Below are 19,280 nucleotides of genomic sequence, written 5' to 3' on the forward strand. Positions count from 1 at the left end.
AAGGTGTTATCAGTATAAATATTTCTATCTTTGTCTATTTGTGCTAACGAATCAAATTGAGCATAGACAATACATGTAATCGGTTCAGTTAAAGTTTCTGAAAATGATACTTTTAAATTTACAGGAGAATCACGAACTACGTCCCAAGTGTTGTCATATAAAGTTCCAGTTGGAGATAGAATAAAAGCATACAGAATATATCCATTAGGATATTCTTCAAGAGTAACAGTATGTGAATAATTTTGATAATATATACCAGTACCTGATATCAGAGTATAGTAACTTAGAAGGTATAAATCATTATTAAAATCAGGAGTAAGAGGGTTGGGAGGGAATGATTTTGATCCAACTTATAATTGCAGTTTGTTAACGTTAAAGTTCCGGAAGTCATATGGATCAAGATATGATTTTCCATTGAAGGCTGTGTTAGAAATGAAACCAATAACCAGACCTTTAGGAACATTACCCAGAAAGAGATTATCAAGGTTATATGACTTGACTTGTGCAGGAATACTTTAAGATCTTGTTTCTACTCTTATGAGAGGTAACTTGGCCGTTTCTGAAACCATTCGTGTATTTAATTGCATAGCTAAATCTGCAGGGACATCAATACGTCGTACGTGTAGAATAACTTCTTCAAGTGCAACTTTATAACTTGTATTTTCTGGAGACATTAAACAAAAGTTATCTTTACTACGGTGTAATTTGACACGTAAACTTACTATATTAGGAAGCATATGACCTAAACTTACAATATCTGTATGAAGACGTTCGTATATTTCAAACATTTACTATTTTTTATTTTACTGGCACGCTTTTGAAAACCAGCATTATTGATATCCAATTTATTAAAATGTTTTGCAGTATCTTTATACCGCATGGCACATGCTAAATGTGTTTGAGAAGCATCATGAGAATAATTTAATAAAGTTTCAATGTATGCACGATAAGGATAAGATCCTGATGAAGAACTAATTAATTAATCATTTAACGTAATATCGATCTCACTAAATAATGAATGTAGGAAATTATTTACCGGTGCAACAACATCATCATTAACTAAATTTGATCCATCAGCTTTCGTAATTTTAGAACGTACATAAAGATATAGATATGCGGGATGAATAAATTATCCTCTTTCTCCAGGATAACAAATTCAGTTGGTCCTTCTGATATTAATGTAGAAATTGGTCGATATTCAGCATTTATAGTTGCTTCAATAGCTGTTTGTGTCATTGGTATCGAAAATAAATCAAATTCATTGGTACAGCATTCAGAAGTATCGGAATTTAGGAGCGACATTATGAAAAGATATTGTTCATATGTTTACGTTTTGTTGGTGGTCCAAAATTTACAATTGCAGGAGCCTTCCTTTTGCGTGACCGTCTCTTACCACTACCAGTTAGCAACTGTCCAACTTTATTAATAGCTTTAGTCTTTAAATTATTACCAGCTTATTTTACACTTGCACGAACCGCTTCTTTAAATGGTTTATTTTCCAACACATCACCCGCAACTTGTATACCGGTTTGTAATGCTTGACGTCCTACAGTTTTGGCAACTTGTTTAAGAAATGGCAAAGCAAAACGAAATAACCCTTTAAAGAAACTCCTTATACCATGTCCCCTTTGATATACAAGTCCTGAAAAATATGGTATTCCACGTCCACGATGTAAAGTAACACGTCTAGATCTCATTTTTATTATTATTATTATTATTATTTAGCAGGAGAGCGTTTAAACTGAAGTGTTGCGGTCAGTGTCCTAGATCGGAATGGCAAATTTCGCCCTGCATGATCTTTTAATAGTATTTAAATTGTGTTAAAACAAAATTTTGCAAGTGGCATATAATGAATATCTTCAAAGGTAATTGTTTGAACTTTTCCATATTTAATATCAGAAATTGTTGCTATAGGCAATAATGGTGCTTTTGTATCTCCTAAAAATTGATATTGTATAATGTCGGTATAAATAAAAAATGATGTGAATATCCAATATCTACGTATGGTTGTTTGAATCCACGAGTTCTTTATAAGATCTGATTTTTTAGAAAAAAACTAGTTGTAGAGCTAATGTAGGTGACAGTGTAACAGATTCGAAACGTTCATCGCATTCAACACGTATAATATTTGAAAAGCTAAACCGTATAAATCTTTATATTGTATTTAATTCATGTATTAAATGATGAATGGATGGATTATATCCAACAACAACTTTACTTTTCATAGGGTCTGCATTTTTAAATTTGTACCATACAACATTTTCATCTTCGGTGACGTTATAACATGTTAATGGAATATGTACTTCACTTAACCCTACGTACCAATTGGATTCTGATAATCGTATATTATTTTTTAACTGATTAATAAAATGTGCTGGATTATTTGTAGGATATACATTTGTACTAGCGTTTGAAACTAATGTAATGTAGAAACTATCATCAATACTTTCAGAAATCATTTTCGTTTAAAGTGAAGTGTCAAGTTTGAAGTCCCGAAACGAAACGGTAATTTTAAACCGTGTTCATCTTTTAAGTTTACTTCTATTGTATCAAAATATTTCTTTTCAACTTTAACATAATGTGGTGTATGAAACACAAAAGATTTTACATTACCGTGTTGTACATTATATACACTAAGTTTTCGAACTAACGGTCCAACATTTTGTTGTTGTTTTACGATATCAACACATACATTAATTGAATTGGGAATATTATAATCTAAATTACATGGAAATTTACCCCGTGATAATAATAAATCAACATTTCTAATTTTTGTGTATACTACATTTTTAATATCGTGTGTATTTTCATTAATATATCCAAAAACATGTTGTAATCCTGATGTAATACCAATCATACATTGATCTTCTAATTTTAAAGAATGTTTAATCACAATTTGATTTTTATTTTGTAAATATTGTAACACGAGCATTTTCAGGAATTAACTCAAGAATAGATTCGATAGAGGAATAATATCCCGGTGTTACACGAACATGATGACGTTCAACATTATCATCCATAACAGAAGTAATTATTATTTCTTCATTTTCACCAACATTATAAAATTTCCACGGAATATTAATTTGTGTTAATGCAACACCCAATTCCCCATCACTTAAATCAATAGGTTGTGCTAATTTAACGCGAAATGAATCTGTTGTATTATTAAAAGTTTACTACTGGCATTTGAAGGAAGAGTAACGTAAAAGTTATGTGTAAGGTTTGAGTTCATCTTGCAGACTGAATAGAATCGGATCTAATCCATGAATTCATACTTGTCGGATATACCAACCATTTTACATACATCCACCCATTTTTACGTTTTAATACTTTTTCAATTAAATAAGTTTTCTTTGAATTTATTATTACTTTTTGTAATTCTTGAGCATAAAATATTCCTTTAATTTCTTCTCCATTCCAAACTTTTAATTTATAAGTCACAGGATTAGATTTAATACATTTATCAACAATAAATATTTGTTGTGATCATTTAGGTAAATATCCTTTTTCCAATACATGTTTATACTTACTAACACGAACATAATCACCCGAACTAAATTTAGAACTTATATTCTTTTTATTTACTGTATTTCCGTATAGTGTTTCCCACACTTGATTTACATTGGAATCATTTACTTCTGCAGGCGCCATTTTAATACTTGAATGATATGAATGGTTATAATTATTGACAATTTGATTTAAGACATTAATATATCGGTAAGTATTCTTTGCAGTAAAGTAACGATACAATTTTTCTTTTAATGTTCTTATAAAACGTTCTGCTAAAGCACATTTAATTACAGAATGAACACTATATTGATTAATTTCACATTCTTTAAACAATTGTTTTACATGACGATTATAAAATTCTGTAAATAAATCGGTTTGTACATTAAACACGGGTAACTTGAAATTTAAAAAAAAATCTTATTGCTTTTGCCATTTCAGGACCTTTCTTTGTTTTTAAGGGTACACAATATGCATAACGTGAAAAAATATGAATACAACATAACATATATTTATAATTATTATTATACTTTGCAATGTTTTGCATAACTGCCAAATCCATTTGTAATGTTTCATTTGGTGCACTAACATAATACTTTTTCCGTTGAAAAACTACGAATTGGTGCATGCAATGTATATGCATCTTGAGAAGCTAACCACTTTTAATTTTCTTTTTAGATAATTTTGTTTTACGATGTAATGTTTGTATGCTCGTTAAAGAATTAGGATTTGAATAATCATAATATATTTTTGATAATTTTGTCATTTTTACATACTATATTATTTCCAATGTTTAAATAAATTAGATACTGCTTTAGGCCTGGGTGATTTTCTTATTTTACGAATACGTTGTCTTTTACTACTACTACTACTACTACTATTAAGTTTTGATGCTGGTGTGCCAATAATTTTTTAGGAATATTAAGATCTTCTAATAAATTTTTAAATTCATGAATACCTATAGGATTTCTTGAATATTTTCTTGTACGAACAACATCATTTACTAAATCTATAATATTTGATCCAGGTATTGTTTTTCCTTACCAGACTTATCCCACGTACTATACCAGACTTATCCCACTGAATTTTATCACAATTTGTCAACTGCTTTAATAATAGATCTGTTTTCCTACGTAGTGTTTTTGGTACTGATTGCAAAATGTCTGATACAAATGGTAAAATTGAAGTATTGTTATCCTGTTGCAAAGAAAGTGATGATGATGATTTTTCTTCTTCTTCTTCTTCATCCTGAATAACGGGTAATGTAATAGGCTTATGTGAAGGTGATGTATATAGAAAGTAACGATGCTAAGCTTGTTGATATAATTTCCATTTTTGTTATACACGAAGATTATGACGTTTTAAAATATTATTCATTTCTTCATCTAAAAGTGATTGATGTGAATCTATAGACTTAAGATTGGACCGAATTTCATGTATTGCATTTTCAGGAACTGAAATCATTTTACCTAATTCTGACATGATTATCGAATAAAAATACTACTGCCTACTGCTGCTAGAAGTGGTCCCAAAATTAATGGTAGAAGCGCGCCACCTTTTTGTAGTAACAACCTCTTCTTTTTCTTTAATGCAGTACGTTGCTGAGATAAAGCGCGCAGAATCTTTTTATGTCTACGTAATCGTTGCTTCTGGCGAGAATTTAAAGGGATGTTTCCTTTTATTGTGTTTTTAGCTACTTGAGAAATTGTTCTTATTAAATCCCCTGAAGCATTTTGTAAAATTTGTTTCCGTTTTGTATTTTTGCATTTACACAGACCACGGAGCGTGTTGTAGTGTTGTTTTACCTTCAACATCTTGATACCGACTAAATAATAATTTCTGTATCCATGTTTTTTATGTTAGCGTATACATGCATGATTTCATTAGGAAAAATATTTGTACGTGGTCGCAATGCATCGTTTGTTTTTTTTGGGTTAGATCAAATAACAAATAAGTGTGAGGCTCACGTGTTACCTCCTCGAATACATTCACGATTTCCTTACTATATCGAGGCATAATTTGCCTTGCTAAATATTGTATTTGTAATTTATCACGCGGATTTTTAAATACTATAATATAATGTGCATTTTAACTAATATCACATGCAAGTTTTCCTTTTGGAAATAAATTTTGAATAATAAATATTTCAATCAACGTTTTATGATGTGCATACTTTGTAAATAAATTAGCAACATCACCATTAGTTTCTGACATTAAATCATCAAGTATTAATAATGAATTTTCTTTAATTTCAAAATTATTCATGTCAGGTATCACTTCTAGAAAACGTATTTTTGCATGTGCATCCAGGTTTGGTATTACTGCACCATAACACCAAACAATTTCATTAAATTTTATACTAAGCATTTGATTACGTTCATTAAGTAATCGATTTACAAAACATGTTTTTCCTGCCCTTGATGGACCTGTAATTAAAATGGTAGAGGGATGTTGAAATTTTAACATGTTGTACTCAAATGAATGTATACAATAGAGCTTTTGTTTTATATACACACATTCAGAAAGAAAGAAAGAAAAGAGATAGTGGTTTCTAAGAAAACGATCCAATAAATAATTAACAACGAGCTTCTTTAAGAAGCGAACAAACAAATAATTAACAATGAGCTTCTGATGAAGGGTAAGAACAAGAATAAATATTAAAGCTTTTGAGTTAAAATATATTACTTAATATTTCACACTCATAGAGTGCTCCTACCACTTTCCATAGGAAATTTTAACAATGAGCTTCTATAAGGAGCATAGCAAGTAAAATTACATAGCAATTGATCCAAAAAATAATTAACGACTTTCCACGGGAAAGGAGAAGTTAAAAAAAAGAAAAAAATCATGCAAAGAAAAAAGTCGGTAAGGTAAAGTTTTACGGCCTATAACCGTTTTCTTATTGGTATATCGTCAGTCACGTCATCTTCGTCAACACGTTTACGTTTTTTTATTTACCTCACGGTGTGTATTACGGAACCCTGGTTTACGCACAATACTATTTGGGTTTTCTATTACTGTGGACTCTAATTGTCCAGACACTAATTTATAGAAACTCTCAAAGTTAATTTTTTGAGGGGTCCTATCGTTTAGAGTTATCCCCCTAATTTTGAGTATGTACTGAACAACCCGATTGGCGTTAATTAGCATATAACAATAATTTTTCGCGCCTAAACCGTAGAAGGTTGTAAATTCCCAACCTTCTGGAATTTCATCTGTTAGATCAGCCAGATAGTTTCCAAGTGGTAACAAAGGTTCCTCATCTTTTTTCTGTATATACATAATACTGTCAGTGTCACAGGAAATGGCTCTGTCTGGTCCTACAGTCGTTAGTAATTTGTAAAGTTCAAGTCTAGCCCAGGAAGTAATAAAGACAGCTAATATGACGTTTGAAAAATCGAGTGGGACATTTTCAGTTTCATTGTCCCTATATGTGATAATTAATTGACCATCATTAATTGGGACCACACTTTGAATTTCATACCTCGCCGACGTTAAATACCTAAGAAACGTATCTTCGTCACTAACGATTACACTATATGACATATCAGTGCGCTGTCCGCATTTGCCATATAATGAATAGAGGTAAAGTTTTGCACATTGCCCCAATCCCGGGTTCGTCCTGATGTTATCATAATTTAACTGTATGCCTTCATAGAATAATAGTCCTCGATATATTTTTGTTTGTCTCCTTCATTTTTACAATAAGCAGGAAAACCAGAGGCTTCCTGCTTCATCTCAAGGAAAGAATTCACATAAGTTCCGAACAAACCACCTGAATTCCTCTCTTCAGGTCCCATGAGATCGAATTCCCATATTTCATGTATATCGAGTATTTTGTATCCTTTTTGAAGAGCCAGGTGTAACACTGGAGTACAAAATGTACCTGTAATAGCACACACATTGTCACTATGAGTACAATCATCATTGTTTTCCTCTTCCATACATGTCCGGCAAAGACCGAAAAGCAAACGGCCTCCCGCCACGTACGGAATAATCGGAAAATTCAAGTCTTTTGGGTGCAAAATAGTGCATTTTACTACACCATGAATACTATCCACCTGAAATCTGGAAAAAACGGCCCCGTATGTATCTTAGGTGATTTAACGGGCATAGGTTTACGTGGCATTACAAACGGGTATAGGGACGTAATATCGGCGTAACATAACTTCTCATTACCCGTAAAATTGACGTAAGATTTGAACACTTCAGTGCGCCCGCCATTATAACAATTCTTGGGAATAAAAAATAAGGCAGGTTAGTACAACGTTCTTTAATAAACCTTTGTACGTCCTTATCCGTCTTTACTTTTTCATCCCAAGAATATTCCAAGATTTCGTATAGGTTTTTACCTAAACTTTTCAGGTACTTCCGGCGGAGCATTGTTCGTTCATATGTTTTTTCCATCGTATTTTATGGGTCTTTGGCGTCATGTAAAATGTCGTCACGGTTAAAATGGTAACAACGCGGGCACGAGTGCCAGTAACAACCATAAAATTCGAAGGCAGCGTTGAGTACCTCATGCCATCCATCAACTTGGTACCGACCAATATACTTTTCCCCACCTCTCCTAGCATGCTGGATTTTTATCCCTAATTGTTCTTCCATATACATAAGCCATTGCATAGCTTTAGTATAATATTTTGTCTTATAATGGAAACCCAACGCGGGAATTACGGGAATAGTATTTTCAGGTAAGTACAAAGTACGATATGTATGCATTGCAAGGCCTGCAATGGTGGATGATGTGATGAAACATTGCAAACCATTCGTTTTATCTTCAATAATGTCACTAAATTTGATGATCGCTTCTGCTAGAATTCTAACGTTGTTCTCGTAATAAGACAGCATTTCCTTTTCGGGGTTAAACTCCTCGCCACTTGCCGGACGTTCTTGGTGCCAGGCTATTAATTCTTGTTTTAATTCGGTGCTTCGTCCTTCAGGGTCATAGAATACAAGTGGGGGTAGGGACCAACATAATTTTGATTTTCCTCGGTGTTAAATAAATATGGGAAATCTTCCTTTCTTAAATTTCCGCGCAGGCTTAAAGTTTTGGGAAGTTTAGATAATTTACAACCAATAAATAAATAAAATTCTTTAAAGAAAATACGATTAACAATATTAATATTAAAATTTTCTGACCCTGAATTAAAACATTAGGAATAAGATGCTGCTATTCTATTAGATTTATAAGGCAGAAAAGACCATCGTATCTGCTACAATTATGTGCAATACAAATTATACGTTTAAAGTCAGGTCGGTCTGCTAGTACATGGTTAATAAAGTCCGTCATTGTCTTAAAAGAAAACGAACGATTTCCATTATTATCACCTCAAGTTTTACAGGACTCATCGACACCTTTATTCATACAGTTGCAGCAAATATGCTTACAGCATACCAGTACTATGACATGTTCCCTTTCACCGCGCGCATTGGGTGCCTTTAACATCGTTTCTATATCATAAGCAATGTACATAAACCTATTAGTATGTACAGGCTTTTGTCGTTGTACAAAACATGTAGGAGTGAAATTAACATGCTTACGAATATTCGTGCAAAAGTGTTCACCACACACATGATTTGATTTTCGACGCCTGTTATCAAAGATGATACCGCAATTATTGCAGACCTTAACATTATCACACACAGATTTACCGCTTTTATTACGTTTCACATGATTCTCAAAACACATGCTCTCAGCAAACTCTCTATTGCACGCATTAAATTTAATTTTATTACTATCATAATCTCGTACGTGTTTGCATTCACAAAGAGAACACTGAGTTTACACTTATGTTTATATGCTAACCCATTATATGCTTGCAAACAATAGTAGCAATACTTCAGTTTACCAAGTAATTTTTTAATGTATGGAATGGGTTCAAAATGGCCAACAGTGTTATCTCTCTTATAGAAAATAAAGATCTCATTTTCTGCATACTCTCCCGGGTAACGGACTATATATTCCAGGTCATTATTTTCATCTTCCTCATACACCAAAATTTGATACTCCCCACTTAAATATGCCTGGAAAATTTCAAGGTCTTTAAAATCCCAACCTACCTTTGCTTTAACGTTAACACCCGCCATGTTGCAGAGAACTTCTGCTTTAAGAGCCCATGCATCATAATCTCTTGTTCTTAATTTATACAAACTTTCGCTACTTGCGGTGTGCTTCGTAATCGACCACACAATTGCCATGGGGAGGCAATACATATTATTGTTCTCTATGCATATTAAACGCTTTTCCAAATAATCTTGATGTTTGGAATATTTTTCAACAGCACTTGCTGCATTTCTTCCTTCTCCATGCATACTGTCGGAAAAATGGAATCGAAACAGTACTTCATACCCCAAAAGGAAATCCTCAATTGAATTTAAAACTCGTTCAATTGAGGAAAGGACACTTCGAGCAGAAAAATCGGGTTTTCTTCTCCATGGAACATATACAGACTTGTTATTTCTACTATTGCTACTATCTATGTACACTCCGATATAATCTGTGGGGCGTGCGCTAGATAACACATGTTCTAACGCAAAATTAAATAAGCTTTCAATATAGGCCTGTGGATTGTCAATACGTCTTTCATTATCCACTAGTCTAACCGCGATTTCATGGCCCGTAAGATGAAACTCTTACTACTTCGAAGTTATGATTACTCTGATTTTCCCCGTCATTTTTATTTTCACTACCACTACTACTAGTACTACCACTAGTACTACAATCAGTACTATTTGTACCTTTGTCATTATTGCTCCCATATCCAAGAAATATGGGATCAGGGGAATGTGACGGGCCAGGTTGAGCATCAGATTGGTCCCCATATCCATGTATACACAAGGTTGATTGTATACAAGATTTTGTCCCTGGACTTGATGCGTGGGTTTAACCACAGCATCGTCCTCATTTTAACCAATCTCCTCACTTCTTGTTCTTCTTCATCGGAATTTATATTTACTATATCTAAAAATGCCAAGTCTTCATTACCTAATAAATGTAAATGATTATCACTCAAGTTATGATTTTCTTGAGGGGTCATTATTATGGGTGATTGAAATGGAGTACTACAATTATCCGAAACAAACCGCGAACCAAAATCAAAAATGTTGGATAACTCTGTATTATTTATTCTTTTTGCCCTTCTCCGCACGCAATTAAATACATGAATCTGTTTTGAGGATAATTGTAAGACTCATTTCTACGGAAATATCCGTGCACGAATAAGTCAAGCACATCGGCGGCTGAAACACAATGATTTAAAAGTATAAGGTCATTACCTTCAAAAGCACAAAGAGCGTGTAGTAACGCCTCACACCTTACACTGGCTCGATGACCTAATCTCTGTAGCTCCATTATCGCTTTCCACGTACTGAAGACACGAGGATAGTCATCAAGACCGCGTAAAACTTCATGAAGGAAAAGTTCATCAATCATATTGAGCTCACCAGTGGAACACAGGAAATCCATCTAAAATAAAGAAACAAAGATTTTGTGTTCTATGTAATAAAAATAAATCTAACAAAATATTTAAATATTGTAAAAACATGCAATAATCAATAACTTGCTTTGAAAAAACTATAAAAGAAACTTGGTTATTAATTAATGGTTAAAAAAACAAGCTCAGCTAAAGAAATGTACAATGACTTGGTTTTAAAAAGTCTTGTTTACTAACTGTTGGTTAAAAACAAAGCAAGGATAACTTGTCTTCAATAAATATATTAATAATAATAATTATTATGAAATACACTCACCTTCTGATTCTTAGTTGTTCTTTAAAAATTAAACTCCAAAATTGGGAAAGATGGTGGGCACGCCTAGCTAATTTTTATTCTGCCACTGCAGGTTTTATAATATCTCGGCCAAAAATTAGCACACTGTAAAAGAGGAATAATATTTTTAGACTTTTCACTAAATTCTATGTTTTCAATTCAGTACTAGTACTAGCACTAATAATATTTATTTTAAAATAGGTCAAGGGTAAAAAACACGTTAGGTCTGACGGCGTACAATAAAATAATGTCAAAACGGAATATCATGTTAATATATATCATTACATTCAACAAGTTCACGCATGTTTTCACGCAATCATGTGGTAAGTATTGCCACCTAGCGGCCTTACTCAAAAGCATTCAACGTAGTGTTAAGTCGTCTGCAAACGGGTTCGTAAAACAACTGGCCTCTGTGCATTTAAAAAAGGTTAAGACCCATTCTATACGCGTTTGCATTAACAGAAAGTATGTATGCGGCCTTATTCCAATTTTGAAATAGCCTAAGACCCATTCTATGCGCGTTTGCATTAACAGAAAGTATGTATGCAGGCTTATTCCAATTTTGAAATATCCTAAGGCACATTCTATACGCGTTTGCATTAACAGTACACATCTATGTAGACTTATTCCAATTCTGAAATAAGCTAAGACTCATTCTATGCGCGTTTGCGTTAACAGTACACATCTATGTAGCCTTATTCAAATTCTGAAATAAGAAAAGACTCATTCTATACGCGTTTGCATTAACAGTACACATCTATGTAGCCTTATTCCAATTCTGAAATAAGCTGAGACTCATTCTATACGCGTGTGTATTAACAGTACACATCTATGTAGCCTTATTCCAATTCTGAAATAAGCTAAGACTTACTCTATACGCGTTTGCATTAACAGTATACATATATGTAGCCTTATTTCATTTCTGAAATAAACTAAGACTCATTCTGTACTGCGGCCCACCGCAATATTTATTCTGAAACTAAGTATACCAATAGAAAAGGCCCTCATTCTGTACTATACACTCTGTAATTAAGATCCAAATAACATTTCCTCCTTAGTATCCCTTAACTAGTCCTTAAATATCCAGTAAGCACACTTTGACAATCCTTAGTATCTCCTAACCAGTCTTTAAAATCCTTAGTATGCCCTAATTAGCCTTTAAATATCCTTAGTATCCCTTAACTAGTCTTTAAATATCCTTAGTATACCGTAACTAGTCTTTGACTAAAACATTGTGTCTTACTAAGTTGTCTTTGACTAACACATTGTGTCTTACTAACTTGCATTGCATTCTAGTTTGCGTAAATAATCCATCTCAAATCCAAAAAGCAAGTGTGTTACATTGTAGTTTGCGTTTTGCAGTCTAAATATCATAGAGGGTTGTAAATCGGCGCATATTTCTACAGGCTACATTACAAACTAACACGAAGCCTCTTCATTTATTTTTATTTTACAAACTAGGCAAGACATATAATTTTTCCTACGTGTACTAAAACTATAGCATAAAAATTACCATTTCTTAGTAAAAACACATTTATTAATAAGTTATTTCAATTAGTAAAGGCACTTGCAATTCGCAAAATTTAGAACCGGTATCGCAAACCATCATTAGTGCTGCCTCCTACTGGGCGTAATCCTAAGCATGCAATCTCTTGTCTGTAACTCATTCATCAACACGTGATATGCCGAAAAATGGAGTTCTAGTGAGTAAAGTATTTTTTTCAATTCTTTTATACGTTAAAAGTATACAATAATTTTTGTGAAATCATCATTTATTATTAATATGTGTTCCGTGTTTCTGCTTTTACAAGAAACAATAAAAAATTACGTTTTAATTCCATCGCTAGCGTTAAAAGTTAAAGTTAGTAAAAATCAAATATAGTTGTTGCTCCGAAAAACGCAAAAAAAATTATTCATTGAATATCTTACATGTAGGTAAAATCTAGAATACTAATTTATTGAGAAAAACGTACTAGTGTGCTTGTACTTTCTGTATAATGTTAACCATTACCAAAAAACACGTGTTCATTGTCTTAAATTATATGTGTATCCAGTAACAATAGTTTCATATATAAGGAAAAAGTACTAGAAGTATACAATAAACTTAAAACTTTAGCCCACGATAATTGTACTATATAATAATGGTGCGCGAACAATAGCAAAAAAGAACTAGCTATCAAATAAAAATTAAATGTAGTATTTCCTTAATGTTAACGTGCGCATTTTTCCAAACATGACGCGGCATTAATAGTAAAAATATTTTATTGCATTCAAAATACAGTGTGTCACTACATTTTGCGTCGCTGAGCGAGTGTTAGTAATACAAGGTCGTACAGTAAAGGCGCGTTAGCGGGGGTTACGTTACGATAGGTTACTGACAAACCAGAAGGTCGTCCAGTAAAGGCGCGTTAGCGGTGGTTACGTTACGATAGGTAAGTGACAAACCACAAGGTCGTCCAGTAAAGGTGCGTTAGCAACTATGGGTCGCTTAGGTTAGGTTAGTGACAAACCAGATTTACACATTTTTAGTACGGTTATACTGTTCAAATAAATATTATGAAAAATTAAAAGAATGCAATCAAGACCAACTTTTAATAGATGACCAATTTAATTTTCGTACTAGTAATAGTGCAACAAGTTTGCCCGCGCAAGTAATAATAAATAAATAAATGCATGCCAGTGCGTAAAAATTAAAAGTTCTTTCCCATACAAGGCGTGGCATCAACCCCTTGGGGATCCTATGGTACAATTTGTACCATATGCACTTTTCATGGTACATTGCGTTATTTCTCTTCTATTGAGCTTTTTCGTCCGTTTTTTTCTTTTTCAGGTCCAGAGACATTGTAGAAGACATTACATATGGTTTCAGACCGTGCTGCGTCCAGACATAGGAGGTGATGACGTCAGAAGTCAAACATTTCTTTTCTCAGTTTCTAAGCCTATGTTCAAATTTTTTGGCGGGCTTATTTTTCTACGTAGAAGATTGAAATTTTGCACAAACATTCAGTCCGCCGAGTAGTATTTACCAGATCTTTTGTTCCGATGCCATTGCTCTAACAGGGGGAACCAGAGGGGCAAAAAGGTAAAGAAAGGGATTTTTTACCCCAAAAATCCCGTTTTGGCCAGTTTCCCGCCTTACATACATGAGAGGGCCACGTAAGTCATACCGTCTGAAAGGCCGTTCCATTCTGAAGAGGACGACGGTCGAATTATTATCCTAGGGTAATTAGGGATGTCTCAGGGAATTTTTAAAAAAATATACTTCTATATAAGGGAAAAATGGGGCATTGTCGGTATATATATTTGTGGCGGGCTTTTTTTTGAACGTAGAAGATAGAAATTTTGCATAAACATTCAGTCCACCGAGTAATATTTACCAGATTTTTTGTTCCGATGTCAGTGTTAAAACAGGTGGGAACCAGAGGGGCAACACTTTAAAAAAGGGATATTTTTACCCCAAAAATCCCGTTTTTCGTCAGTTTCCCGCCTTACATACATGAGAGGACCACGTGAGTCATACCCTCTGAAAGGCTGTTCCATTCTGAAGGAAACGACGATCGAATTACTATTCTAGAGTAATTAGGGCCGTCTCAGTGAATTTTTATCCAAATATACTTCTGTATAGGGTAAAAGTGGGGCAAAGTAGGGAATTTTTTTTCTGGCGGGCCTATTTTTTCACGTAGAAGATTGAAATTTTGGACAAACATTCAGTCCACCAAGTAGTATTTACCAGAAGTTTTTTTCCGATTTCTGCCTAAAAACAGGGGGGTCCAGAGGGCCAAAGTTGAAGAAAGGGATTTTTAGACCAAAAAATCAATTTTGGGGGAATTTTCCCCCTTTATATACATGATAGAGACACGTGAGTCATACCGTCTAAAAGGCAGTTCTGTTCTGAAGAGACTGATGGGCGAAACATGACCCTAGGGTAATTAGGGATGTCTCAGGAATTTTTTTCCCTGAGATCATGGTGTTTTGCGGTCGTTTTGGGCATGGTGGGAATTCCTGATAAAATTTCTCCCGCCCTTACTATTCAAGATAGAAACTTGAAATATGGTACACACATTTACTTTACCAAGTACTATTCATCAGATTTTTGGAGGTCTCTACGTTCACACAGGGTAGGGGGCAGGGGGGCCCAAATTTGGAAAAAAATTTCCCATCAAAATTTTCACTTTGACATCAATTTTCCCTCTCCTGGTATATGGTATGGGCATGGAAGTGATACCATTTGAAAGCCTGCTCTATTCTGAAGAGAATGAACCATGACCCTAGGATAAACAGAGACGATGCAGTAGCTGCTTGACTGAAAGTCTAAAAGATAGCCCAAAATGCCAGGATCCGGAAAGGGTTAATAGTAAAAATATTTTATAATTGTTCACTTTTTGTAAACGACACGTTCTCAAATATAAGTTGGTATGCAATGCTATCGTGGCCACCTTGGGTTAAATATCCGCATTAATTTTCGCGTTAGAGTACATGCAATTTTAAAAACTGCAAGCAGAATGTGCACGGTGCACAGATTAATTTTTGTTTCGCATTCGCATAAGTGTAATTTTGAAAACTGCAACCAGCATGTGCTAGGTGCACATACATTAATTTTTATCTCGAGTTCGCGTAAGTACAATTTTAAAAAGGTGCAACCAACTTGTGCTAGGTGCACACATTAATTTTTATTTCGCGTTCGCATAAGTGCAATTTTAAAAAGGTGCAACCAACTTGTGTTAAATGCCAATGGTATTTTAAAATTATTTCATGTAAGTCCGTAAATGCTTGCTATAATAAAAAATAAATGTTTGTGTAAACGCGCAAAATTAATGGCATTTCGAACAAAGGCGCGGCATTAATGGTGGAAATATTTTACAATTGATCACTTTTTTCTCACGTTTCAATGTAAACGCCCGTGGGGCGCGTTAACGATTATGTGTTATACTTTTAAAATGATTTACAATTTTACATTTGTTCGTCAACCCTAGGTTTAAATATTAATTTACAAAAGGCGCGTCAGTTAATATGTGTGGATATATACATCAAGTACAATAATAACTTACAATATTCGCTGGTCGTCCAAACTATTTAGAAATCGCAAACACACACGCAAAGTCACACAATTAATTACTATAAAAGGCACACTCAATAGTAACGATTATATTATATAAAAAAGGGAACAGGGATTTATATATAAGTACTTTATTTAGTATAGGCGGAACCATTTTTTCCCCATAACTCCGTGTGCTTTATTGCATATAGGCGGGGCATATTCAATGTTCTCACCGTGGACATTGAATCCGCACTGTAATGATTCGTATTTCTATTACAATTTCATTAGTTTATTGTTCAGTTCGGGGCATTAATCTCTGAAGTTACAGCTTATTTTTTCGTATTTGATTGCAATAAGAAAACAATTGTTTTCGCCGTTCTCTGGTTATCTCTAAGTAATAACGTTTCCAAATTGTTTATATATATATATATATATATATATATATATATATATATATATATATATATATATATATATATATATATATATATATATATTTACAAATACAAGTTCACTTTGTGATCCATGAAATAGGGTAAGCGTTCAATAACCCATCAGTTCTCGTGATTTTGATTAATCTATTTTTTCCTAAATACCCGTGTTTATCGATTTATTTTTCTCTATCGTCAATATCAATTAAACTCGGACACATAAACTCGTGATCCATCTGTGATTAACTCTGTTAGATATCAGTCATGCTTGTAGATAATAAACGCTTTTAACCTCGCACGTGATTGTTATTCAAATTTCTCGTGATACACACACAATTTCCTCATTATGATTAAGTTCAAATCATACAAGTGTTTGTAGATGATTGCAATTAATCTATGTTTCTTGTAAATAAATAAAGTCTATAATGATATAGCTCAATCAGTTTCCTCATTCTGATACGGTACAAAATTAATATTGACATCACTAAAGCCAAGCAAAACGGCTTTCGTCTCGTTCATTTCAATTTCAACGGCTCTCAAGGAAGGATGTCTGTGGCATTTACTCTTCAGCTCACAAGTAAGAAATATGTTTTTAATAAATATTCCCCTTTTCGTAGTATACCTATTCCCATCTCACAATAATGTTCGCGACGTCTTTTCAGACGGTGAATCCATAAAAATGTCCCATCTCATAACATAGCTATACCGTATTCACAATATGTTCGCGACGTCTTTTCTTTAATAAGTATTGTACGGTTCTCGGTTCAATTCTTGTGTCCATCTTTTATTTCACATCAATTTTTAACAACGAGTGTTATAAATAACACAAAAGAAAGCAAAAAGCTAGGGTCCATTGTAGTAGGGGGTAGGAGGAGGAGGAGGGGGGTATTTTAGAATTCTCACATACTGTTCGTATGGGTCCTGCACAGGGGCCATTTTCTTTTATCTGCTCACACCTTTTTTAACAGGTAGCTTCTAATGAAGCGCAAAGTTTAAAATATTTTCACATGCTGTTCGTATGGGTCCTGCACAAGGGCCATTTCCAGGGGTCATTTCCTTTTATCTGCTCACATACTGTTCATATTGGTCCTGGGGCCATGGGGCCTAGGCGTCATGTCCAGGGGCCATTTTCTTTTATCTACTCACACCTTTTTAACAGGTAGCTTCTTATAAATTAAAATATTCTCACATATTGTTAGTATGGGTCCTGCACAGGGGTCATTTTCTTTTATCTGCTCACATGCTGTTCGTGTGGGTCCTGCATGGGGGCCATTTCCAGGGTCCATGCGGTGTGGACCTGCAAAGAAGGGAAGGGAACTAGGGGTCATCCACGTGGTCCTGGGAACCAGGGACCATCAAGTAAATTGCAATAGAATAAAAGACAAAGGTCATTCAACTATCTCCAGGAAAAAAAAAACTAACCTTATTTCGTCAAGCTGTTGCATCAGCTTCTTTATTGTGAAACACATCATGTGCTCTTTATCAATCAACTGATATCAAATTATCTTGTTTATATTGATAGCAGGCGGCCTCTTTGATGGTCATGGGACTAAATCAATACTACTGCCTGGTATTTGCGATTTTTCAATTTTGAACACTAAATTCGATAGTGCATCGAAAACTATCAGAGAAAGTGATTACATTTTTCGCGTCACTCTTACCGTTCCCGAGATATTAGCCAAAATATGGCCGATTTACAGAAATTTAAGGATACATATCTCAGGAACCGTAAATCAAAGAGAGATCATATTGGTGTTGATCAATATCTAAGATGATGGTAAATATTTTTGTACCAAATAGTAACCAGTGGACATTGGTAAACTGTCTACTGGCCACCGTTTCCCAGATATTGGCCAAAAAAGTTCGAATTTCTAGATATTTAAGCAGCCGTATCTCGAGAACTGTGAGTCATACAGAGATAATATTTGGTAATTTTTGCGAGAAAGAGAAGAAGTTGTGGATAAAGATTTACTTTTACATCTAGGAACAATGGCAGTTATCCTTCCCGCTTCATATCTCCATTCTTTTTAAATTCGTTCTGGCAATGTTCTTGGAGCATTCTCAACTGGTTTGTAATGTAAAAGCTACAAAAAAAATCTGGTAGAATAGTTTGAACATCGTGTCATTTGTTCGGAAACGATTGGGTAAATGGAGAACTCGGTGAACACGTAGCCCATCACGGGGACACTTCAAACTTTCAAGGGCACACTTTTTGGGATAAAAACGTTTTCTCCAGGGTACCCCGCAGGGTCCCAGACGGGGTCCAACTTAAAAGTTTCAAATGGCAAGGGGGGCTAAGAAGCGCATCGTTTGAAAGCTGTTGTAAAATGAAGGAAAATGGAGCAAGTCTCGACTCTCTACGACAACCCTGTGCAAAATGGCGGCGGGTCAAAATGTAAACAAAAACTTGATTGAAAAGTCCACGGCCGAAAGTAGAAAATGATGAGACATATGTAAAAACAGGAAAGGACGTGTGGCATTACGAGATCGAACTAAGAGAATGTCACAGTGAATAACAAGCTCAAGCTCGAATT

Source organism: Thermobia domestica, chromosome 6 (genome assembly GCF_964235325.1).
Source record: "Thermobia domestica chromosome 6, izTheDome1.hap1.1, whole genome shotgun sequence".
Classification (NCBI taxonomy): domain Eukaryota; kingdom Metazoa; phylum Arthropoda; class Insecta; order Zygentoma; family Lepismatidae; genus Thermobia; species Thermobia domestica.